The sequence below is a fragment of the Molothrus ater genome, chromosome 27, assembly GCF_012460135.2.
Source record: "Molothrus ater isolate BHLD 08-10-18 breed brown headed cowbird chromosome 27, BPBGC_Mater_1.1, whole genome shotgun sequence".
NCBI lineage: Eukaryota > Metazoa > Chordata > Aves > Passeriformes > Icteridae > Molothrus > Molothrus ater.
The window spans coordinates 4991064-5003946 of NC_050504.2; positions in this window are offsets into that span (position 1 = coordinate 4991064).

The following is a 12883-nucleotide window of genomic DNA, read 5'->3' on the forward strand; positions in this document are numbered from 1 at the left end:
GTAACCCCCCAGCACTAATCAGACATTAATCAAACATCTGTTAATTAATTCCTGTCATGGCCATCCAGGCCTTATCTTCCCTCTGCAGACGGGAGCCCAACAGCGCCCGAGGGAGCTGGGACAGCGCTGGATCCTGAGGATTTGTGCCCTGTCCCTGTCCCTGTCCTTGTCCTGTCCCAGCCCTGTCCCTGTCCCTATTTTGTCCCTGCAATGTCACAATCCAGGACAGGACTCTCTGTTTGCCGGGAGCCTGGCGGTGCCACCCTCTGGGATGTGGCACAGGGGACACGTGGTGGTGGCCGAGCCTCGAGCCGGGCTCAGCCACATCCAGAGGCCCCAGAGTGGGACGAACGCGCTGGATTTAGGGACAAAAAGCTAAAAAAAGCCTCCAGAAGGGCCGCAGAGGCTCCCCAAGGCGCTGCCGGCGGCTCCGGCCGCTCCGCTGCCCACGCCAGGAGCAGAGGGCGGCGCTGCCCGAAATAATTCCTGGGGGAGATCCAAACCCCAAAGCCACGGCCTGGAGACGCTCCAGGGCTTTGGGGTTTGCTTCCCCAGAGCCAGCCCGGGGCTCCAGCGGGCAGAGCTGCTCCTGGTGCCAACCCAGACCCTCCAAACCCCTCAGGTCTGTCCCTGTCCCATCACAGAGCTGGGCAGAGCCAATCCTGGTGCCAACCCAGACCCTCCAAACCCCCAAACTCCCTCCAGAGCCTGGCCCTGGGACAGGGAATGTGATCCCACAGGTCCTGCAGACCTCCCAGACCCCCCAGATCCTGCAGATCCCACAGATCCCACAGATCCCGCAGATCCCCCAGACCCCACAGATCCCCCAGATCCCACAGATCCCACCCCTGTCCCAGCAGTTTCTCTCCCTGCCAGGCCGATCCACCCGGAGCCAGTGCGGAAAATCCCTTCAGATTAATTAAAAGATTAATTAAAAGTGTGACTTTGGAGCTGATCAGTCCGAGCCCGTCCTGCTCCTTGTTCTCACCCGGGCCTGGAATTGGGTTTAATTCTCTGGAACTGGGTTTAATTCTGTGGAATTGGGTTTAATTCCGTGGAATTGGGTTTAATTCTGTGGAATTGGGTTTAATTCCGTGGAATTGGGTTTAATTCTGTGGAACTGGGTTTAATTCCGTGGAACTGGGTTTAATTCCGTGGAACTGGGTTTAATTCCGTGGAATTGGGTTTAATTCTGTGGAATTGGGTTTAATTCTGTGGAACTGGGTTTAATTCCGTGGAATTGGGTTTAATTCCGTGCAGTTCAGCGCTCCAAGGGAATCAAGCCCGGCCACATCACAGCAGGCAGAGCTCCCAACAAACCCCTTTAATGTGGTTGAACTCCCCCTTTCAAAGGGAACGGGATCAACTTCCCCGATGTCCCCAGGGACTCAAACCCTGCCTGGGAAGGGATTTAAATCCCCGAGCAAATCCCGCCGGGAGCCGGGGCTGGGAGCCAGCCCGGGTTTGATTCCCTCTCCAGGGTGGATCCTGGCCGGGATCCGGGATCCCAGGGAGCCTCGGGGCGTGGGGATCAGCCGGATCGCGGCGGCGGCAGGACAGGGATGCGGGAGCATCCCAGCGGAGATCCTGGGATGCCATCTACAGGGGTAACGCCGCTCAGCACCGGGGCCGGATCCCGGGAACGCGGGGCCGGGAACATCCCGGGAGCCCCGCGCCTGGAATGGGGCTCAGAGCTGGAGCTCCCGGGGTTCCCGGCCCAGCTCGGAGCGTTCCGGAGCCGCCGCATTCCAGAGATGCCCGCTGAGCTGGGAATGCCCCGGGCCAGGCGCTCCTCAATCCCGGAGCTGTGGGCTGCGAGAAGTTCGGAAGAACAGGTCGGGGCTGCCCGGGCGGGCTTGGGAAAGACGGGAGGGAGCAGAGGGGACCTGCCTGGGCTGTCACCTCCATGCCCGAGTGTCACCTCCGCTCCCGAGTGTCACCTCTGCTCCCGAGTGTCACCTCTGCTCCCGGCAGGTGGGGCTGGCACAGCCACAGGGATTCGGGAGCGTTCCCCACACAGGGAATGGGTTTATTCCCCACACGGGGAATGGGTTTATTCCCCACACAGGGAATGGGTTTATTCCCCACACGGGGAATGGGTTTATTCCCCACACAGGGAATGTTTTTATTCCCCACACAGGGAATGTTTTTATTCTCCACACAGGGAATGATTTTATTCCCCACACAGGGAATGTTTTTATTCCCCACACAGGGAATGGTTTCATTCCCGGCACGCCCGGCCCAGAGGGACCCCAGGAAGGTCACGGGAGGTTTCCCCAGTGGAGCTGAATTCCCAAAGACCTGAACCTGCCACGACCTCCTGGCCCCGAGTCGAGCTCCAGGAGCTGCTCTGTCCCAGCCCCACGGCGTGGGAAGAGCCAGGGAACAGCAGGATTCCAGGATTCCCAGATTCCAGGATTCCCATATTCCCAGATTCCAGGATTCCCAGATTCCCATATTCCCATAATCCAGGATTCCCAGATTCCAGGATTCCGATATTCCCAGATTCCAGGATTTCCAGATTCCAGGATTCCCATATTCCCAGATTCCCAGGTTCCCATATTCCCAGATTTCCATATTCACAAATTCCCAGATTCCTGGATTCCCAAATTCCCATATTCCCAGATTCCCAAATTCCCAGATTCCAGGATTCCCATATCCCCATATTCCCAGATTCCCAAATTCCCAGATTCCCATATTCCCATATTCCCATATTCCCGGATTCCCCTCTGTCCGGGCAGCCAATCCAGAGCCGGATCCCATTCCAGAGGGTTTTTTCCATGAGCTTCCCGTGGCTCCAGCCCCGCGATCCCGGGATCCCGGCCCGGCCCGGCCCCCGAGCCCCGCCCGGCTCCAGCCGGGATCCCCCGAGCGGCTCCCGGTGCTGCCGGGGCCGGGTGAGCTCAGCCGGGAGCCGCTCGGGGATGTGTCCGTGCCCACGAGGGAGGAAGCGCAGGGGATAAATCAGCTCCTTATCGGCATCCGCATCTGCGCAGGGATCCGAGCCCGCAGCTCTTCCTGCCAGCTCCGCCTCGGCCCGGCCCGTGCAGGGAGCGCAATTAGCGCCGCCTGCTAATGAGGGTTCAACCCGCAGCCGGCAGGGAATTGGCCCCGGCTCCTCTCCCCTTGGAACTGTTTGCTCAGGCACCACGGAGCTGCCAGCCGGGCCACCTATGGAGGAAGGAAAACACCGCTCCAGACTGCGCCGGCACCTCCCGGAGCCCTTATCTCATCCCCGGAGCCCTTATCTCATTCCCGAGACCTTATCTCATCTCATCCCGGAGTCTGGGAGCGCCTCTTCCCCAAGGATCTCCCTCCAAGCCCTGGCGCTCCTGGCTCGGGGAGTGGCACCGCGGGAGGGTGGAAAACAAAACGTCCCTGAGCTGGGCCAGGCCCTGCTCCCCCCGGATCCCCTTCCCTGGCCGGGAAAAGCAGGGAATGAACACCGGGAGAGCGTTTCCCGGCCTTGCCGCTGCCACCTGGGCTGTCCCCGGCTGTCACCTCACCCTGGTGGCACCTCTGGGCTGCCCCTGTGGGTGCCAGGCTGGGAGAACCCCGCCAGGGCTGGAATTCCTGGTGGGCTCCGTCCTCCCCTTCCTGCTCTGGGACAGCAACAGCTCCCAGAATTCCCCATTTCCCCCTGTCCTGGCCTTGCTGTGCATCCCACGGGGAAATCCCAGGGATGGAGGCCTGGGGAGCTCTGGAGGCTGAGGAGGAAAATGTTGGAATTTCGGATCCAGGCCCAGTTCTGGAGCAGTCAGGATTAATCCCCGTCCTGCTCCTCACCCAGGGGAGGAAAGGACCTTTTCCAAACCTCATCCCGAGTTCCTGCTCCCCAGGCCCGATCAAAGGGGATCCCAGGATATTCCCTGGCTGGGGGCTACGGCTGGGAAGGTTTTCCTGCCCTCCCCGCCATGAGGAGGAGTTCAAAGCCCTCCTTTGTTTGTGGAGCCCTTTGAACGCCCGGCTCCCGCAGGGAAAAGCGTACCTGGGAGCATTCCCTGGCCCTGGAATGCCGCCCCGAGCCTCAGTTTCCCCTCTGCCGTGTGGGGCTGGAGCATCCCCGAGGTTTCCTTGGGACCTGGGCCCATTCCAAGACTCATTCCCTGCTTCCAGCACGGGCATTCCGTGGTTTTATGGGCTCGGGGTGTGCCTGGAGCTCCTGTCCTGAGGGGAAACCCTGGAACGATCCCACCAGAGCCATTTCTCCCCAAACACACCCAGGGAGGAGGGGGAGCTTCCCAGATTTCCTGAAGGAAAATCCGAGAAAATTGAAAATTGAAAATGCTCTGAGCACCCCAAAGTCCAGGAGTGCCCCCCTGCCCCCTGCCCCGGCCGAGGCCTCTGCTCCAGGGTGGGATTTGGGCAGAGAATTCCCGGCTGTTCCCTGCTCAGCCATTCCATGGAATCCCCGGGAGCAAAGTCCCGATTGGAGCTTTCCCGGCAGCTCCCAGGGTTCCCGGAGACCCTGAACCCGCTCCGGGGCTTGGGGAATCTCATCCTCAATCCCCAGAGCATCTCCTGGGGCTGGGGAAACCCCCCCGAGCCTGGATGTGATCCCAGAGAGGATCCCGGGTGTGTCCCGGGCACTCCTGCCAGCCCAGCGGGATTTATTGGGATTTATTGGGATTTATTGGGATTTATTGGGATTTATTGGGATTTATCTCCCCCTCCCCGAGATCAAGCTGGGTCAGGAACTTTTCCAAGAGGTGGTTCCTGGAGCCTCCTGCTGCTGTGGGAAAGGATGGAGCGATTTTCCTGCTTCCAGGGAGGGAAATCCCGACTGGAGCTTCCTCCCGATGGTGCTTCCTGAGGAGCGTGGGGAACAGGGAGGTCGGGACGGTGGGGAAAGACGCCAAAGCTGCTTCCAAATCCCACAGGAGAGGCTGACATCCCTCGGAACTGCAGCGGCGAAGAACCCCGGAGCTCCGGAAAGGGTTAATCCCATCCAGGTGAGTCCTTTCCAAGCCGAGCTCATCCCAGCCCGACCGCAGCCTCCAAACGCTGCCGGAAAAGCTCCGTGCGCTGCAAAGTCAGAACTTGTTCCCGAGGAGCGGCTCCAGTGTCACCTGTCAGGGCCGGGGACGCCTCCAGGGCTGTGGGATCGAGTTACGGGAGAGGAACCGCCGCTGGAATTGGCCGCAGCTCCCGGCCCGCCGCATTCCAGCTCAAAAAAGGCGCCGGGCTTTGATCTCCCGCTCCGTCTGCACCGCACGGAGCCGGCGGGAGGGGCCCGAGCTGACAATTCCCTGCTCCAGCCTCCTCGCAGCGCCGGGAATCAAAGGCGAGGAGGGGCGGGATGAAAGAGGAGCCGGAGCCTGGCACGGGGGCAGATCCCACAAGGAGCCGGGCCCGGGCTCCTCTCGGCCAGGGAAGGCTCCAGGAGCCCGGCCCGGCTGGGAGAAGGGAATGGGAATGAGCCCGGAGAGGTTTCTGCGCTGCCCGGCTTTGAAGGGCGGCCAGGAGGGCTGGGAAACAGCGCGGCCGTGGCCTGGGAATGGGCTGGGATGGGCCCGGAGAGGGAATTGGGCTCCCGGGAGCCTCGAGGGGAGCCAGGGACGGCTCCGGGCTGGAGCCTCCTCACAGGGGCGTTCCCGGGCCAAAAGGGGCAAATCCGGGTCAGGGCTGTGCCCCCGGGGCTGTTCCCTAAACTGGGAGGCTCCAGAGGGTGCGAGCAGCTGGAGCACCGGGATGGGACTGGGATGGGCTGGGATGGGCTGGGATGGGATGGGATGGGATGGGATGAGATGAGATGGGATGGGATGAGATGGGCCGGGTGGGATGGGATGGGATGGGATGGGATGGGATGGGATGGGATGGGATGGGATGGGATGGGATGGGATGGGATGAGATGGGATGGGATGGGCTGGGATGGGATGGGATGGGGTTGGATGGGGCTGGAATGGGTTGGGATGGGCTGGGATGGGGCTGAGATGGGGTTGGATGGGGCTGGAATGGGTTGGGATGGGCTGGGATGGGGCTGAGATGGGGTTGGATGGGGTTGGGATGGGGCTGAGATGGGGACGGGATGGGACTGGATGGGATTTCCTGTCTCCCCCCTGGGCTTCCTGCACCGCCCTGGGCAAACCCATTCGCACTTTTTGTGCTTTTTTTTTTTTGTGTGTTTTGTGCTTTGTCCGCGCAGTTCCCGCATCCCGGGGCCCATCCTGGTTCCTCTGGCATCATCCCTCCCTCTGCAGCGTCCCGCTCTCATTCCTGGGCTCAGATTTCCACAACAATTCCCGATTTCGCAGCCGGCGAGGCGGAGATTCCACCTCCAAGCCCTCGGGGGCTGAGCTGCGGCTTCCCTGAGCTTCCGTGGCCGGGGGGGGATGAACCGTGCCGGGTTCGGGGAGCGCGGAGGGGCCCTGGGCTCGTTCCAAGCCCCGCTCCCCGAACCTGCTCCTACCTGCACACGGGAACGGGCCCGGGGAGCGCAGCCAGCCCCGGATTCCTTGGAATGCTGCGCGGGATCCTGGGTGACGCCGCTCGCACCGTGGGTGGCGGAGCCCCCGAGCGCCCCGAGGGGCAGGGTGGGTCAGGGGGTGCCGCTGCTCCATCCCCCCGCCCCAAATCCCGGGATTTGGGATCGTCGAGTCCAGCTTGGCACGGCCTGACCTTCCGCGGTGCTGCAGCCCGAGACATTCCCGCTCTTCCAGCCTTCCCTGGGGGATTTCACAATTCTCGGGAAAGTCCAGAGCGTCCCCCGCTCCTGACCGGGCCCGGCTGGGCGCGGGGTTAGACCGGGGTTAGACCGGGGTTAGACCGGGGTTAGACCGGGGTTAGACCGGGGTTAGACCGGGGTTAGACCGGGGTTTTGGGAAGCTCCTGCAGAGCTCCAAGGGGGTGGCAGCGACCCCACAGCCGCTCCCAGCTCCGTTCCCACCGTCCCGGGCCCGGGGCGAGGCTCCTGCCGCGGCTGCTCCCGCAGACCTGCGGGCACCGCTGGGAAACCGCGGGATCCAAACAAAAAACACCGGGGCGGCTCCGTGCCGCGCCCCGAGGGCTCCGCTCCGAGGGCTCCCGGTCCCCGAGGGCTCCGGTCCTTTCTGGCTCCCGGTTCCGTTCGAGCTCCCGGTCCCTGCAGGCTCCCGGTCCCTTCTGGCTCCCCGAGGGCTCCCGGTCCCTGCAGGTTCCCGGTTCCCCGAGGGCTCCCGGTCCTTTCTGGCTCCCGGTCCCCGCCTGCAAAGCAGGATCCAGCCGCGGATCCAGTGGGAATTAATCCAACCTGAGCATCTCCCATTTCCTCCAGCCGGGAATTCCTCCCTTCCCTTTCCCCCCCGAGCGTTCGGAATCCGAAGGTCTGGGAGCTGCAGCCACCGGGGCAGGTTCGCTGCAGTGGTCCCAGACTTTCCCGTGCCTTTTCTCCGGGCTCTGCCTTCCCTGGCCGCGGTTGCCCCTCCCAAATCGGGGATCAGGGCAGTTCCACCCCCACCCCGGCACCTCTTCCCAGAAAAGAAGAAATTTTCTCACTGGGAAGAAGAAAAATTTCATTTTTGGTGTTTGGCTGGGAACGCATCCAGACACAAGGAAAGGAAAAAAACCAAAAAAAACCCAAACAATCCAAACCTCAACATTCCCCGTTCCAGATCCAGTGGAAAAATAAAATTAATTCTTGGAAAGAGAATGAAGGAAACGGTTTGGTCCCAGACTGGTCCCAGTCCCAAACTGGCTTTGCTCCAGCACACACAGAGCCCATCCCAGGGGTTTCCCAGGGGAGGGAACCTCTGGAATCAGCGGTGGGAGATGGAATTCACGCCCTGGCTTTGGACACCCAGGAGCCTGGAAATTCCCGCGGCAGCTCCGGGCTGGGACGGGGCCGCGGCCCTCACTGGGGGAACTGGGATCCGAACGCACCCGCGGCCGTTCCGGCAGCCCCGGGATGGAATTCCTTGGAAAAGCGGGAACGGGGATGCTCCAGCGCTGGCCCCGGGGCTGAGCAGCAGGAGCGGGGGACGAGTCCCTCGGCAGCCAACCCAAACCTGGAGCGAATCCACCCCAAATTCCCCCTGGCGGGAGGAAGAGGCGCTCGCAGCCAGGAGCTCCCGGCCAGGAGCGCTCCCCGGCCCTGGCAGCCGCTCCCTCCCCGCTGGAACGGCCCCGGGCCGGGAGAGGAGCCGGGTGAGCCTGCCCGGGGGGAATGCGGTGGGGTTGGGGTGAAAACCCGGGAATTGGGGCTGTCTGAGCCCCCAGAGTGCAACAAAACCCTGTGTCCCTGTGTCCCTGTGTCCCTGTGTCCCTGTGTCCCTGTGTCCCTCTGTCCCTGTGTCCCTGTGTTCCTCTGTCCCTCTGTCCCTGCGTTCCTCTGTCCCTCTGTCCCTGTGTCCCTGTGTCCCTGTGTCCCTGTGTCCCTGTGTCCCTGTGTTCCTCTGTCCCTGTGTCCCTGTGTCCCTGTGTCCCTCTGTCCCTGTGTCCTTGTGTCCCTGTGTCCCTGTGTCCCTCTGTCCCTGTGTCCCTCTGTCCCTGTGTCCCTGTGTCCCTGTGTCCCTCTGTCCCTGTGTCCCTCTGTCCCTGTGTTCCTGCGTTCCTCTGTCCCTCTGTCTCTGTGTCCCTGTGTTCCTCTGTCCCTGTGTCCCTGTGTCCCTGTGTCCCTGTGTCCCTGTGTCCCTCTGTCCCTCTGTCCTTGTGTCCCTGTGTCCCTGTGTCCCTGTGTCCCTGTGTCCCTGTGTCCCTGTGTTCCTCTGTCCCTGTGTCCCTGTGTCCCTCTGTCCTTGTGTCCCTGTGTCCCTGTGTTCCTCTGTCCCTGTGTCCCTGTGTCCCTCTGTCCCTGTGTCCCTCTGTCCCTGTGTCCCTGTGTCCCTGTGTTCCTCTGTCCCTGTGTCCCTGTGTCCCTGTGTCCCTGTGTTCCTCTGTCCCTGTGTCCCTGTGTCCCTCTGTCCCTGTGTCCTTGTGTCCCTCTGTCCCTGTGTCCCTGTGTTCCTCTGTCCCTGTGTCCCTCTGTCCCTGTGTCCTTCTGTCCCTCTGTCCCTGTGTCCCTGTGTCCCTGTGTCCCTGTGTTCCTCTGTCCCTGTGTCCCTCTGTCCCTGTGTCCGAGCCCATCCCATTCCGGCTCTGGCTCCGCAGCCCCAATCCCAGTGGGAATTGCGGCTCCCCAGGATGGGTTTGGAGCCGGGACGAGCAGCAGGAGGATAAAAGGCTTTTCCTTTTTCCTGCCCAGCTAAATTTAAACCCGAGCCCCTTTCATGTGCTGGGGATGTAACTGGAAGCAGCTGAGCTGGGAATTCTGCTCCAGAGGCGGCTCCGGGGCTCCCGGGATGGGATGGGAGGGGATGGGATCCATGGGATGGATGGGATGGAATTAATGGGACGGGATGGGATGGGATGGGATGGGATGGGATGGGATGGGATGGGATGGGATGGGATAGGATCCATGGGATGGGATGGGATGGGGATGGGATGGGATGGGATGGGATAGGATCCATGGGATGGGATGAGATGGGATGGGATGGGATGGGATGGGATGGGATGGGATGGGATGGGATGGGATCAGCCCGGGGATGGGGCCAAGGCTTGGGGCTGCTCCAGGGCAGCTCCCGGGGCTCTCTGGATCCAGCCTGGGAGCCCAGGGCTGGCTCAGCCCGGGCATTCCCAGCAGGAATGCAAAGGCAGCTCCACATCCCAAACCAGGAGCGGCCGTGCTGCTTTTCCAGCCCTGGATCCAAGGTTCCAAACCTGCTCCTGAGGGAATGGCTGTGGTCCCTCAGCCAGCTCCCCGTTGCAGGTGACAGCAAATCCCAAATTTTGCTCAGTGGAAAAAACTTCAATTTGGTGAGTACAAAAATAAAATTTGAAGGGGCTTGAAAATAAGATTTCAGGAAAGAGAAGGTTTGAACCAGGAGAAATCCCAATCCCAGGGCAGCTCTGGGAACAGCCCCCAGCAGCACTTCCAGCATCAAATCCATTTTTTTGGGGACAACCAGCTGGGAATTTTCTCCCAGAGGGACAGAGCACCCCCTGCTCCCCCAAACCCCCCGGTTTTCCCGGCCTGGCCCAGCCCAGCTCCCCCATCCCTCCCACACTGGGATGGCTGTGCTGGAGCTGGCCCGGGGCTCGCTGCCAGCCCTGGCCAGCGGCTCCTGCTCCTCCCGGCCCTTTGCAGGCCGGGATTTGCTGCTTCCCGAGCCGGGCACCTTCCCGGCTCATCCTGCGGGGGCAGCGGGCCCGGAACAGCGAGAGGAAGGGACGCCAAAAATATCCCGTAATTACAGAGGGACGGGGCTGGAGCCCGGCCGGGCAGAGGCTGCGCCAGGCTCTGCTCCTCGGGAGCAGCAGGGAGGAACATTTCGGGAAAGATCCTCCATGCCTGGAGCCCCAGAATCCCTGGAGTGGCTGCGGGGAATTCCTGGGGGTGTCGGGAAAAGGAGAGAGCCCTGCGAGAGCTCTGGGCAGCCAAACCCCTCTGGCCTGGCCTGGGGTGTCCTGGGATGTCCTGGGGTGTCCTGGCCTGGCCTGGGATGGCCTGGGGTGTCCTGGGGTGTCCTGGGATGTCCTGGGGTGTCCTGGCCTGGCCTGGGATGTGCTTTTTTGGTGGAAAAATCTGATCCTGAGGCCATTTTTCTGCAAATTCCTATTTCTTTCTTCTCCCACTAGGATGGAGCCCAGGAGCCACAGCAGCAATTCCTGCTTTCAGTTCAGGATGAGGATCCATCTATGGATTCATCCATGGATTCATCCCTTTCTCCATGGATCCATCCATGGATCCATCCATCCATCCATCCATGGATCCACGGATCCATCCATCCATCCATCATCCATCCATCATCCATGGATCCATGGATCCATCCATCCATCCATCCATCCATCCATCCATCCATCCATCCATCCATCCATCCATCCATCCATCCATCCATCATCCATCCATCCATCATCCATCCATCCATCCATCCATCCATCCATCCATCCATCCATCCATCCATCCATCATCCATCCATCCATGGATTCCATGGATCCCTCCCTCCCTCCCTCACCCCTGCAGTGACTCACAGGGAGCAGCAGCAGCTCCCGGTGAATCACCAGAACTTCCTGATCCAGCCGGATCTGCAGGCAGAGCTCCCCTGGGTGATCCCAGTGTCCCAGCCAGGCCCTGCTCTGCCCAAACAACACCAGGGCCCCGTGCAGAGAAACCTTTCCTGATGATCCCAGAACCTCGGGATGGTCATTGGGATTTCGGGATCCCACTCGGGATCGCTGGGTGATGATTCCTGGTGATCCCCCGATGATTCCCCGATGATTCCCTGATTCCCCACCAACGCCCTGCCCAGCTGGGAATGGCTCAAACGCCCCCAGGCACAGCTCAGGAATTGTCCCTCTGCCCGTGCCCTTCCCACGTCCCCAATATCCCTCTCTTTTTGCCCAGAATTCAGGGAAAAATTCCGGCCAGAGCCACCCCGAGCTCCCGGCGGGAGTTTCCTGCCTTGCCCGGGGAAGCAGCACCCTCTGCTGCCCTTCCTGGAATCCCAGTCCCGCTGGAAAACTCGGGGAGGTTTTCCCTCACTGACACTTCCCAGGCACTTTGGTGCACCAGGAACTCGCCGGAATTGCCCAAAATCCCAAATTTTCCTGGGATCCTGCTCCTTCCCAGCTGCCCAGGGTTGAGGCTGGGCCTCCAGAGGTGGGAGAAGCCGCCTGATCCCAGCTCCCAGCTCAGGACAGGACGTGCCCAAACTGGGAGAACTGGGAACAGCAGGCGGTGATGAGGGGCTGGAATGGGTTTTCCTGGGAAAACGTGGATGCTCCACCCCTGGAAGGGCCCAAGGACGGGGCTTGGGGCAGCTTGGGATGGTGGAAGGTGGCTGGCCAGGGCAGGGGATTTAGGATCCTTGCATCTCAGGGGTGGGAATGGCCGGGATTTAGGATCCTTGCATCTCAGGGGTGGGAATGGCCGGGATTTCGGATCCCTCTATGTCAGGGATGGGAATGGCTGGGATTTAGGATCCCTCCATGACAGGGGTGGGAATAGCCAGGATTTAGGATCCTTGCATCCCAGGGGTGGGAATGGCTGGGATTTAGGATCCCTCCATGCCAGGGGTGGGAATGGCTGGGATTTAGGATCCTCCTTGCATCCCAGGGGTGGGAATGGCCGGGATTTAGGATCCCTCTATCCCAGGGGTGGGAATGGCCAGGATTTAGGATCCCTCCATGCCAGGGGTGGGAATGGCCGGGATTTAGGATCCTCCTTGCATCCCAGGGGTGGGAATGGCCGGGATTTAGGATCCCTCCATGCCAGGGGTGGGAATAGCCAGGATTTAGGATCCCTCCATGCCAGGGGTGGGAATGGCTGGGATTTAGGATCCTCCTTGCATCCCAGGGGTGGGAATAGCCAGGATTTAGGATCCTTGCATCCCAGGGGTGGGAATGGCCGGGATTTAGGATCCTCCTTGCATCCCAGGGGTGGGAATGGCCGGGATTTAGGATCCCTCCATCCCAAACCATTCCAGAGCTGTGGTCCCAAAGCAGGCCCGGGCTCAGGAAGGTTCTGGCCCCCTGGGCTCTGCAGGGAGGTGCCAGCCCTGCCTGGCAGCTCCGGGGGCTGAGCTCTCCTGCAGGAAAAGCCACAGGAGCCTTTGGGATCCGCGGTTTCCTGGGGATGTTTTCTTTTCCCTCTCCTGGCTCCCGTTTTTCTCCTGCACCTCGGGTGGTTTTGGGGCCGCGTGGGCCGGGCTGGGGAGGGCAGGAAAGGCTGAGATAATGACAGGGGATGGTCCCAGGAATAGAGCTGCCCTGCCCTGGCCAGGAGAGGCTGTTCCAGCTCTTTCCATGGGTTTGGGACAGCGAGGGAGGGGCTGGGGCACAGGGATTGTCCCCATGGATGGAGGATGACAATAGGAACAGCTGAAGTCACTGCATGGATTTAGCGCCCGTCTCTTCCTCTGCTTCCCCCGGT